At 38.4% G+C, this 13,786-nt stretch overlaps 1 non-coding gene across 1 annotated transcript; it reads left to right on the top strand.

The window, feature by feature from the left end:
* The first annotated feature begins 3,805 nt into the window (after positions 1 to 3,805).
* On the top strand, positions 3,806 to 3,878 carry trnaf-gaa (transfer RNA phenylalanine (anticodon GAA)). The gene has a single exon. It is a non-coding gene; the product is annotated as a tRNA-Phe (tRNA).
* The last annotated feature ends 9,908 nt before the right edge of the window (positions 3,879 to 13,786 follow it).

The following is a 13,786-nucleotide window of genomic DNA, read 5'->3' as shown; positions in this document are numbered from 1 at the left end:
CCCCGTTCACTCCCAATATAAAGCATGAAAGAGCAATGACATTTATTAATATAACTCTGATTGTGTTCTATCTGCAGACATCAGACAGGCTTGAAATAAAAGCATCAAGCTAAAGTGTGTCACCAAGCAAAAGCCAATCTGGAATACAGTAAAGGAGTTGTGCATTTCTGTAATCACTCAGTTCTTACTCCACTCCAGGATTTCCTGCAGAAAACCAAACCTGTATATTTAGATTCTTCCTGATTAAAAAAGTTTGCTGTTCTTAATAATTAATAACAGTCTGAGTTGCTTGCACTGATAGTTAATTGCTGTATAGTAGCATCTTCCCATTACCTGACTTTATTAAGAAGTGCAGGCTGCTTTAATATATACAATTAGTCCAAGCTGAGGAAGGTTGACTGACTTCATCCCAGTTGATAAAAGTCAAACAGCCAATTAAGAACCTCCTGTGTCTCTGTCAGCGTTTGCAGCTTCACACACAAGATCAAATGCCATATGAGGGATACTCAATAAAGAACCTGTTTAATCAGTGAAATGCTATCCTTTCAAACTCTCTCTCTCTTTCTCTACCTGATAATAGACCTTAAATGTTATTAATCTTTAAAGACTTGGTTGTGGTTCATCCAACATGTGTGTGCAGTGTGAATGGGAGACATTTGTTCCTTATTATCGGAGATAGAAGCTGCACTGCACTTGTGAAGTCTGTTCGTATTAACACTTATTAATGTTTGATGACACATAGCCCACTGACATTTCCAGGAGCCTAATAATTGGAAGGCCGATACTGGCGACGGGGTCTTGCACACAGACGTGAATGCCTCGAGAAAAGAACTCTGACTGCACTGGTTAATGAGGGTCAATGAGCACCTGGCTTTTACTTTTCCACTAATTCACAATTTAATTATCATTTATTTTGCATCACCCCACCACCACAAATATGAAAGTGTAATGTGTTTTTATTATATGTATTTACTTTACATATAAAATTACAATGTGGTTTACTTAAAATATTGTGATTTCACCATGGTAAGGTTCTGAATGATGATAATATTCATGTCATTTACACTACCATTCAAAATGTAGAAGTCTCATACTCACCAAGGCTGCATTTATTGGATCAAACACCACGTTGAAACAGTAATAGAATTAAAATTGAATGTGTTCATGTGATGCCAATACTGCAGTCTTCAGTGTCACATGATCTATCAGAAATCGTGCTGAGTTGGTGCTCAAGAAACATTTAATCATATCACAGTTGACATTTTTTTGATTAAAAGGGTAAGTTCACTTAAAAATGAAAATTCTGTCATCAATTACTCAACCTCATGTCATTCCATGGTTCACCTCCAGAACACACGTTAAGATATTTTTGATGAAATCTGAGAGCTCTCTGACCCCTCCATAGACAGCAATTTAATTACCAATTTCAAGGTTGAAAAAGGTAATGAAGACATTGTTAAAATTGTCCATGTACAGTGGTTCAACTTTAATTTTATGCAGCAATGAGAATACTTTTTTTTTTTGCGAAAAAAAACGAACAAAAATAACTTTTGTCACGTGAACAGCTTTGGCCAATGGTAAGCTGGCGTTCTAACGTAGTACTTAGAAAACACTGCACTGCGTACAAAAAGTATTCTCTTCGCTTCATAAAAGTAAAGGGTTGGTTCACCCAAAAATAAAATGTATCATATTAGTGACTCACCCTAATGTTTTTCCACACCCATAAGACCTCCGTTCATCTTCGGAACACAGTTTAAGATATTTTATATTTAGTCCGAGATCTGTCTCTCCATTTAAAATGTATGCACATGCAGTGTCCCTTTCCAGAAGGACCAGAAAGTAATAAAAACATCATCAAAGTAGTCCACACGTGACATCTGTGGGTTAGTTAGAATCTCCTGAAGCATCGAAAATACAATTTGGTCCCAAAATAACAAAATCACATTGTACTACTTTGATGATGTTTTATACCTTTCTGGTCATTCTGGAAAGGGACAGTATGCATATGTTTAAATGGAGAGGCAGAATCTCTCAGACTAAATATAAAATATCTTAAACTGTGGATGATGATGAAAGGAGGTCGTACAGGTGTAGAACTACATAGGGTGAGTCATTAATGACATCAATTTTATTTTTGAGGGAACTAACCCTTTAAGGTTGAACCACTGTCGTCACATACACACACAACTATTATTAATACCTTTCTGGGTCTTGAAAGTGTTCATTAAATTGCTGTCTATATGGATGATGTCTATCATTAAAAATATCTTAATTTGTGTTCCAAAGTTGAACAAAGGTCTTATGGGTTTGGAACGACATGAGGTTGAGTAATTCATGACAGAATTTTCATTTTTGAGCAAACAAAGTAACACTTTTTCAGGATTCTTTAATTATTAAAGTAAAAAAGCAGCACCAATGTATTTGGTACCAATGTAAAAGTCTTCCTGTAATTTTCGATCCGTTTAATGCATCCTTGCTGATAAAAGGTATTCATTTATTTATTTTTAAAAATAATAATAATAATTACTTACCATAAACTTTAGAATGGTGAACATTGCACCCCAAGGTACTTTAAAAACACCATATTATTTATTCGTATATATTTAATTTGGTCAATGCCATACATACTAATGTACATCATAATAGAAAATTTTAAATTGTTAGCCACAGACATTTTATTTTATTAAGCAAATCTATTATTATTCATTCAAATATGAGTATGCACATGCATGTAAACACTGAATGAAGGCTATTATTATGGGTACATTCAAATTACCTATTTAGAATTGCTCATTTATTTGTTGATGAGGTATAGTAATGTAGGCCTATGTAATCAAATTTACAAATTACACGTTTAATAGTTTAATCAGCATCTCCCTCCTTCCTTCTGTCTGACAAGCTCCCTCTTTTTATTTTGAAAACTCAAGTATGCTGATTAGTATGGATGCCTTCTGTTTGTGTGCCTTCACGAGCAAGGAGAGAAAGACAGAAAAGGAGAAGGAGAAGGAGAAAGAGAAAGGGTGGGTGGGTGGATAATATTTTTTCTACTGTATGCAATATGAAAATACTGCCATGTATTCATTAAAATCTGTCTCTAGCTTCCTCTCTTACTCACACATGCATCTTGTTAATCTCATATGTTCCACTCGCTGTCATCATCTTTCTTCTTTTTTATATCACTGACTGTGCCTTGATTTCTCTCCCTTCTCTTCCTGTCCTTACTCTTCTTTTCTCCAGACTTGCATAAGAACAAAAAAGATCTGCCTGTGCAAGGGGAAAGTCACCTTGAAGGAGAGAGAGAGAGAGAGAGAGAGAGAGAGAGAGAGAGAGAGAGAGAGAGATTCGTGTGGGTGGAATAACTAGCAGAGGGATGAATCCCATGTTGATTGAATCAGGCACTAACATTCCAATGTGTTTGTTGCTCATAGAATGGGCTACGTAGCTAACGTTATGCCCTCTGTTTTGTGTGATTTAATAATTTATTTACCAATTTCTTCTAGGTTTCATTCTCATAATGGCTTACTTTAATTATATTCATCTATTCGGAAATGCTTAATTAATGTGCGAATACTGTAACGTTACTCATCTGTAGGATACTTGTCAACAAAAGAAGCCAAATTACATTCTACAGTATTCCAAACAATCATATTTCCTTTGGTCATTATGTATATACGAGTCGAGTATTTCTATCTAACAAATCATGTAAAATGCTTAATATTAATATTCTGCAGAATAATGCAGAATACAATAGCCCATGTTCTTTTACTTGTAAAAAACTGAATACAAAACTTATGTAGTGTCATCAGCCGAAATAGCTCAGTTGGGAGAGCGTTAGACTGAAGATCTAAAGGTCCCTGGTTCGATCCCGGGTTTCGGCAGTTTTTTCGCCTCACTAACAATCATTTTGTGGTGTTCCTGGAGGAGCATACACACAAACACACATACCACGCAGTTTTCAAATAAGCCTGAAGGTTTTGATTGGCGGGATAAAGTGCATTTAATTAGCATTGAAGCTAAAGTCGTGGTTGTCTCCGGTTATGCAGCGTGGAGTACATGTTATGGCCTGAGGATGTCGCTGTAGTATTGGTTCATTCTTAATCGCCGCTGCGATTTTTCTCTAGTGGCGCCAGAGGGTGATGTTTGTCAACAATTCAGTAGTCTTACGTCTTGGAAAACTTTATTAGAGACCATGCAATCAAACTTGTGCTGACTGCTGATCAGAAAAGCGTGGAAGTCACTGGACTGAACTGCAGAATGCCTTTACGGTACAGTAGGCCTACGTTTAACTGCTTGAACCCAGTGTAACGTTACCTGTTTGATAAACAGCTCAACTGACTGAAGTCCTCTTTGTGCTCATAGGTTCCTATGTTTTGCCTGTTACGTAAACTATCATGGCATCCAATTTCTAGATAGAAACCTCTTTTTTATATATACATTGGCAATCATCTGGGTATCCGTTTTTTAAATTCATTTGAACCTTTACAAGAAAGAGTTCAGATCCACGATTTGTGTCAGTAGAATTGACCCATCTGGGCAACGAGTCTAATGATTCACATATTACACACACAGACACAAACGTGTGCATAGTACACACCGAGACACAAAAACAGATAAACACATGTGGGAACAGGTATTACATAACTAAAGACTGGCGCGCAACCAAATCCCCAAACTACTGCTTTATCTCCACAGATTCTCTCGCAAACTCGAATACCACAAAACGTCTTCTGTTCATGCTAAATCAGTTATCTAGCTCTCATGACAAACTCTCATGACTTTCTGTTCTATATGTCTTTGCGGCTGCTTATTGAAGCTGCTCTAATTTATTTCATATTCTCTAGAGGACACTTAACCCCATAACCATAAATATTACACTTCTATATCTACTTCCAAGTTTCTACTCTTGTAGATGTAGCATTTGGTGTTATGTGTACAAAACACACATTGAGGACATTGACATCTATTAGATGTCATATATATTTTTTTAGAAGAGTGCAGGTCACATTTAAATTAAATAAATTGTTGGTTGTATCACTCAGTTAGCTTTGGACATTATGTTCCAGGAGAACTGCCTTCATCATAAAATGTCTCCAGTTTTATTGTCCAGTCCCTCACTGGCTTCTCATTAAAAGTTTTATGGTTCTTTATGAGCCCTGGATATCTTGCAGTGGCATAAATGTAGTTGTGTTAATCAGTGCCCCAAGCAAAGAGTTCTGACATGCATGGAGCTGCTTCATTTTTATGGTGTAAGTCAGGCGTTTCTAACCACAATCCTGGAGCAATCCCTGGTGTAATGCATATGCATTTTCCTTATGCAGGAAGAGTATAGCTGCGTCCCAATTCAGAGGCTGCATTCTTCGAAGGTTGGAACGAGCTTTGTTAAATGGGACATTAAAAAAGTTTGTTGGATGTAAAAATTGTACATCGGTTCCACACAAATCAATTAAGTAAAAATAAATAAATAAATAAAAAAATTGTTCACGTTATTTAAAAATCATGGAATGAACAGTTTTATTTCAATTAAGTAGTCTATAAATTATTATTTTAACTTGCTTCTCTAATGGGATTAATTCATTAAATTTCTTGTATTTTTGTGTCACATGACTAAATAATAAGACTGTACTAGCTAGCTTCCAAACTATTAGCTACAGCACGTAGCTGCTGTTGATGAGACAAACTGTCTAAATTTTCACTATTGTCAATTTCTGTATATCCTCTTCTTCTTCTTTCGGCTGTTCCCTTCAGGGGTCGCCACAGCGAATCATCTGCCTCCATCTAGTCCTGATGGTCCATTTCTGTATATAATATGTATAAACTATATTGCATAATAGTAAAAAGTCAGTCAACATTTGAACAGCTATAACGTTTTTATTTTTACATTTTTATTAGATATCATTACAAAGGCTCTGTTGTGTACCCTTTATTTCACAAGAATTAGAGGATGCATTTGAAGGAGTCTTCAGATTAGGACAGCCATCGTTGTGCAGCATAGGCCTTTAAAGGATGCAGCCTCTGAATTGGGACGCAGCTTATGTTAGGTCCAATTATGTTATATATAATTTTTTTTAAATTATTATTATAATTTTTTTAGGTTTTAGGGGCAATTTACACAACATTTTCAAGTAACAACTAAAACCTTTTTATGTTGGCTGTTCATTTACACAACAATAGCATTTTGGCAGCCTAAAAACGCAAGCTTTTGAAATCGGGTTTCAAAGTGCAAGTTTTTTCATGTAAATAACAAACATGTTAATTTATGAAATAGTGTGACATCATGCTCATGCATATTACATTTTCAGTTTATAGACGCATTATATTGCCAAATACTGGCCTGACAAAACTTTTTTGTGTTTTTCGCATATTCGTGTGAACAGGGATCATTTTAACAACACTGTATGTTGAAAAAAGCAAGGGGAAAGCATTCCAATTTTACTACATTGTTGTCATGTAAACATACCCTTAGTGTACATTACCAAAACAACACTGGATAATGGAGCTCTCCCGTTACTTAGTTCCTTTTCAGTTCACTTTTTAATGTTCTGAATTTAATCTTGAACAATTAAGGGGGGGGTAGGGGGATATTTTCGAGTATGGCTCGGCTTGACGTTAATAGAGCGGAAGGTCCTTGTATGGGCCGTACGGGTTCTTCTCCCGGTAGGGTGCGCGCGCGCGCGTGTGTGACTAGAGCGAGAGAGGAAATGCACGCCCCATAAACACTCGCTCAGCTGCAGATCCAGTCGTCGGTGAACACTTATGTCGGTTATAGTCCGCGCCGCGCTCCCCTTTATTCCTATGGGTGACATCAAGCGACGCTTCAGCACAGCATTCCGGGAAGGCAGCGCTGCATTTGAACGCAGAAATGACGGGATGCTTCACAACATCGCTTCAGTCGCGTCGCAAAGTGGATCTCCACACTCCAAGAAGTGTGTTTTTGACGGAGCGGTCCCAGCGATAAAGGTTCGGTCCGTCTTTGGAAGCAGCCGGTGAGTAAAACTGCTTTAAATGTCTATGCTGTTGCCTATTGTCACGTGAGTAAACATCACTTTGTCATTCAAATGCGCTAACGGACTCCATTGTTGTTCTATATAACGTTACACTAGTCTGACGTGCAAAACCGTTTTGCTTGCTACTGCTAAGGTTTAGTCGCATACAATAGTCCATAAACCGAATCATGTCCTCATAAACTGCGAGTAAAGACACACAAATGTTGACAGGCCACTAAATACAGTACATAACACAGAGACGGACGTCCTGCTGTTGCTGTTTCTCCTATTCAATTTATTTCAGCCTCCGAATGATTCTGGATCATATATCTATTAGCTGAGATCGATAGCAAGGGTTTCTCCACGCTTGAGGACGTCATCGCTTTGCGCTCGTCATTCTTTAGCTCCGCCCACACGATACGCCTCCAGGCGCTCTCTTTTTTCCGGAAAGACTCGGCATAGCCCATATTTCTTTTATAAATATAATAAAACTAAAGACTTTTCGGAGATATGAAGGATGCAATACTACTCTATAGGTACTCAAGATTGACATGAGATTGACTGAAACTGAGTGCCCCCCCCCCCCCCCATTAAGCTCTCAATACAGCAGAAGAATAGAGTGAGTGTTTTGTGGCCTTATATTTCGTCTGACTCTCCTTTTCCCATAGTATCTGGTTTGTTTTTGTTATTAACAGTGCAGTTACTGTTAAAACGCAAACAAACACCTCATGGTTCATTTATGCTACTTTATATATGAGGATATGCCACAGTTTTCTTATCATTCTTGTCTTATCTGGTAATGTTATATGCTATTAGACTAATTTAAGCACAATATCAAACTCAATAAGGAAAACATTTCTCTTCCTTTAACAGAAATGCTGGCCATTTCCATCTGCTTTATTATGCTCAAGCAGTATATTCTGTGAGTGTTTACTTGTTCATACATAGAATAAAAATCACACCGAGTCAATAAATTATTTGTAACTGACACCGCACCCCACCTGCTTAGTGCTCTGTCTGGCCTACCTTGATGTTATTGTTTTCCTGGTTTATGAATTCCAGGAAGTTTCTGTTTATTGTTTTCCTCCATCTTAAAATGAACAATATTCAGGCTTCAATGAAGCAGCAGGGAGCTGGAAATTGATTAAAGGCCGAGATTATTCCCCCTTTCCTTTATAGCCGCAGTAAGCTCTGTATTGGTTGTCAGTAGTGTTGAGAGTTATGATTGTGTTGTCACATAAATGTGGCCTTGGTCTAGTTGTGGGTTAAATTTTTGATTTCAGACAAGGTTACAGACTGTTTCTAATTAATTGCGATTATTGAACCGTGTTCACATTACAGAAAATGCAAAGAAACATGAAGCTGTTCCTTAGCTGCTAGCAACCTTTTTTCTGTTTACTACTAGCTTAAGTTCTCTAACGTACATCTAATCTGTTTTTCAGTAGCCAGCGCTGTCATTTAGGAAACGGAGAGTCCTTACAAACCAAAATTTTTGTTGACTACTACCTTTTTGCAGGATGGAAAGCATGACAGAGATGCTCTCTGACAGGATAGACACGGATAATAACACGTGAGAAAGATGCTGACAGGATGGATGCTGAGATAAAGACTGTCCTTTAGTCTTGCAGAAGCCTCTCCTTTAATGACAGTCATGTCCTGCGGCAAAATCATCCAGTAGACTTTGTGTTTACAAACTTCTATGTAAATCACTTATACTTTTTTTTTACTTAAACAATATAACACTCAATGAACACAAATTATGATATATTTGTTGAAATCCGATGGCTCAGAAAGGCCTTCATTGACACCAATGTCATTTCCTCTCTCAAGACCCATAAAATGCACTAAAGACGTCGTTAAAAAGTCCATCTCACTACAGTGGCTCTACAATAATTTTATGAAACAACAAGAATAGTTTTTGTGTGCAAAAAAACCTAAATACCGACTTAGTGATGGGCCAATTTGAAAACAAAATTTTCGAACGTTATGAGCGTTCATGATTCTGATCGCCAGTGTCACGTGATTTCAACAGTTTGATACGCGATCCGAATCATGAATCAATATGCTGATTCATAACTGTTCAAAACTTTTTGATATCGGCCCATCACTATATAAGTCGTTATGTAGTTGTTTTACACACAAAAACTATTCTTGTCACTTCATAAAATTATTGTAGAACCGCTGTAGTGAAATGGGCTTTGTAACGACATCTATAATGCCTTTTATAGGTCTTGAGAGAGGAAATGACATTGGTGTCAATGAAGACCGGCCTGAGCCATCGGTTTTCAACAAAAATATATTTATTTGTGTTCTGAAAAAGAACAAAGGTCTTACGGGTGTCAAACAAAATTAGAGTAAGTAATTAATGACAGATTTAACATTTTTGGGTGATCTAACCTCCCAGATCTAAAACTCTGATCTGATCTAAACCGATCAGGTTTGCCGAACTCAGCCATGCCCACAACATTTGAGCTCAAGTGGTTCGGTCTGGACTCGATCCATAGAGGAGTAATTATGCCCAAACAGAAACTGTTCGGACCAATGAAATCATCAGGGTGGGCTTTAGACGATGACAGACAGATGATCAACAGTAACGTAATCATGCACGTCATCAAAGGGGCTTTAGTTACATTGGTTCAAATCCTAAACGGAGAGCGGTTCTCCGGAAAAAAACGGCCTACCCGTTTTTAAACGGCCTAAAAACATTTTAGGGGGTAAAATGTGTGTTATTTTTGGAAGGTTGCGTGCTAAAATTTGCATTCATGGGTCTATACATCACATAATAGTCGCTTCAACAAGTGGACATGGAAAACAACCCGCGGAAAAAACTCGGACTTGGCAACATGGTGTAGTTGAGCTCTGACATTTGAGAACTAACGTAAGGTGTCGCTTCGTTGCTCTGATTGGTTGTAGGTCTATCCGATTGAGGTCTTTCCTGGTTCGGTTGAAACATGCCCATAATTACAGCCCAATGGAGCAGTTTCAGACACATATTCTGACTAGAATTTAGTATGACCACGTCGGGTTAGCAGTTTGCAGGCACACCAAAAAGATTCAGGAGCAGTTATCTTTGTCTATTTAATCTGGATGCTCAGAATTACTATTCCCAGAATTACGAAGCATTCTGGGAATTGTAGTCTTTCATCCCCATGAGACAAATAATTTTTTTGTCTTTTCTCAGTCTAGAAGGCACCAAATACAAAAATAATTTCACATTTCTACTACATTGAGGACCCAGTTTAAATACAGATTCATCTTCCCAGCGCTGAAGTACTCCTTTAAGTTTCCAAAGGCATGAACTGAAAACGCGCAAGACTGAACACGCGCTGTGAATGTGTGCCGTGAGCACGGTCGCGATTACCTCAGCTCTCAACACGAGAGCTCATTTAGCTCAGTCATCACGATGAATGTAATCTGAATCCTGCAGCGTTAGTGCTGTGACACTCATGCGACGACTCTTTATACTGGAGAGACACGTTCAGTTTTTAATTGTAGTGTCTGTTCTCTAATTCAAATGAGATTATGAAAATGAACACAGTGGGCAAATTATCCAAGGGGTAATCTAGCGCTCGGAAAGCGTTCCACCCCTAGAGGTTGCCATTGCTAACCAAGCCATCACCTGCTGTTAGCATCCCATTGACTCCCATTCATTTTTGAGTCACTTTGACAGTGAATAACTTTACATCTGAGACGTTTAAAGACTCCATTTGTCCATTGTTTATTTCTAAAGAAACACGACAATGCTTAAAAGGCTCCGTTACCTTGTATCTTACACTATCGCCCCGCAGAAGCTGTTTTTGTAAAAATAGGCTAACGATTGCATCATAACCAACGCGACTCTGTCGCACAGTTGAGAAATTACCGTATAGACAGGAGGAGACGCTCGCAGGCAATCTTTTACTGTCTATGAGACAGTCGGGGGGACGTGGAGACATAAAGTCTGATAAAGTCAAGGGGGAAGAATGGGGAGAAGCCCATAGTGAGCCAAAAGCAACGGGAGAAAATATTTAAACAACGTGATTCAGATTTCACTTTCCACATCTACTAGAAGACCTACAGCTGTCCGACAGGTGGCTCACGTCACATCTACGTCGTCAAGCTCAGTCTGAGCCTGCGCAGTTCGCTCAGCCATCAGGAAGTGAGTGCCCCTAGGTTGACTTCATTATTTCGCCGTTGATGTCAATGGGGTCGCTCTGTCCATTTCTTTTACTGTCTATGAAATTATCCAGTAATCTAGTAGCGGCAGCTGTGGGAGTGGCCTCATAGGGCAGCGAAGCATTCTGGGAATTGTTGTCTTTCATCCCCATGAGACAAAAATACATTTTCTCTTTTCTCAGTCTCGAAGGCACCAAATTCAATAATAAGTTCACATTTTTACTACATTAATGACCCAGTTTAAATACAGATTAATCTTCCCAGCGCTAAAGTACCCCTACACGGCACGTGCAAGCCCAGCAGATCACTTTCTCTTTTTCCTCAAAGTTTGTCAATTGACTGTGTTTAAAGGCTTGTGTCGTGTCTCTGACAATGCGCGTGCCCAATTTTAACCAATGAACCAGGGCGTGTTAGGAAGTCGCCTGTCAATTGCGCCATATCTGCGTTACCTTGCGAAAATTAACCATGGTATTGCTACAAATAAAAATCAAAAAACATTATTATATTTAAACCATGGTAACCACAAATTAACCATGATTTTGCTACTCTAACCAGTTTAACCATGGTATTTGTGGTAAAACTGTGGTACACACACACAAAACAAATACAAATGTTGTTCCACCTTCAAAAATATAAACATAAAGTTAGTGTTCTGTCCTTGTGTGTATCAGTGTGATTTAAAGCACATCAAGGTCGTCTGTCACCCTGCTGTTTTTATGTTTTGTGAGCATGTGCAGGTCTTCTTTTATTTGGTGTTCTGTCTGAAAAATAATGGCTTCACTGGCAGTCATCCAGATTGACTGTAGGGCCATCTGTCTTAGCATGCTCTACATACAACTAAACAAATGTTTTCAGCACTGATCGCTGACCTAAGAATAGCCGGATTTGGCAAATTACCATAGCAACTGCCATAGCTTGAGGGCCCTATTTCAAATTAATAAAGGCTATACCCTTGTGTGCAGACTTTTAACTGATTTCTTTGCATAGACTTTGCCTCAAGAAGCGCAGGTTACAGAAGGAATAGTGTTTGTTTTTGTCATTCCTCCTGTTCTTTTCTTCTAGCTCTTTCTCGGTCTGGTTGCCTTTCAAGGGATCCTGAGATGCCGCTTGCATGTGTTTGGCACTGTGAGGGAGAGATGTGCTCTGAGATTTGGGCTTTCAGTTTTGTACACATGAGATCACTTAAAGTAAATCTCTGCAGGCTGCTGCTCTCACCCCAATGCATAGAAGAATAAACATTGTTGTTGTTTTTTATACAAAGATAGACTGTCAGTGTAAAGTGCTGGCAATGCAAACACTTGGAAAACGTTGGAGCTGAATACCATGAGTAAAAATCAACAGCATTAAGAACAGCTAACTTATAAACTAGACCTAAAGGGATAGTTCACTTTGAAATTAAATTTTGATATGTTTTTGCTTACCTCATGGGCATCCGAGATGTAGGAGTATTTGTTTCCCCAGTAGTTTCAATTTTGATCATTTTAGGTCAAACCGTTCTTGTCTGTGCCTCACATAATGCAGGTCTATGGTCACCACCACAAAGAGCACACAGAGAAGTCCAAAATTAAACAATCCCCCATCGTAAGTACACACCGATGGCCTAAGACATGAAACGAGCGGTTTGTGTGAGAAAACGAACAGTATTTATATATTTTTTACCTCTTGTACACCACTAGGTCCGACTGATCCGAGGGCGCGCGTGCGTGTTTCCTGTTGTGACATTCGCGTGTTCTGGCTTTAGTCTGCACAAGCGCGGAAAGCGCCGGAAGTGGATCTCTTGCGCGTGTACGTCTCATTGTTTACACAGAAATTTGGGAAGTGTTACCTTTCACTGTGAAGATCTAAACATATTTAGACGTACAGGACATCGCAATGGAAGAAGATTTCGATATATTAACAGACAACGTTGAATTTTTTTCACAACTATATTTATTTGAACCACAATACACTAATCAAGAATGTGATACCAATTCCGGCGCTTTCCACGCTTGCGCAGACTAAAGCCAGAACGCGCGAATGTCACAACAGGAAACACGCACGAGCACCCTCGGATCAGTCAGACGTAGTGGTGTACAAGAGGTAAAAACGATATAAATACTGTTCGTTTTTTCACACAAACCACTCGTTTCGTGTCTTAGGCCATCAATGTGTACTTATGAAGGGGGATTGTTTAATTTGGACATCTCTGTGTATGCTCTTTGAGGTGGTGACCATAGACCTGCATTATGTGAGGCACAGACAAGAACAGTTTGACCTAAAATGATCAAAATTGAAACTACTGGGGAAACAAATACTCCTACATCTCGGATGCCCATGAGGTAAGCTAAAACATATCAAAATTTAATTTCAAAGTGAACTATCCCTTTAACTCATATAAACTTCAGTAAGTTATACAAAAAGAACAATTAGCAGTCGCATAAATACATACACTGAACAGAGTTAAGAAATTGAAAACAAATGTAAAAGAGCAGTGAGGGATTTTTTGTTGTATGTTTTTAACATAAAAAACTGACAGCAGCAAGAATATTAGGCTAGTGTCACTTTAAAGGGTTAGTTCACTCAAAAATAAATGAAAATTCTGTCATTAATTACTCACCCTCATGTTGCTCCAAATTAAGATATTTTTGATTAAATCTGAGAGCTCTCTG

This window comes from Pseudorasbora parva, chromosome 12, assembly GCF_024679245.1.
Source record: "Pseudorasbora parva isolate DD20220531a chromosome 12, ASM2467924v1, whole genome shotgun sequence".
NCBI lineage: Eukaryota > Metazoa > Chordata > Actinopteri > Cypriniformes > Gobionidae > Pseudorasbora > Pseudorasbora parva.
Note: the sequence above shows the minus strand (reverse complement) of the source record. Positions and strands in the feature narration are given on the sequence as shown.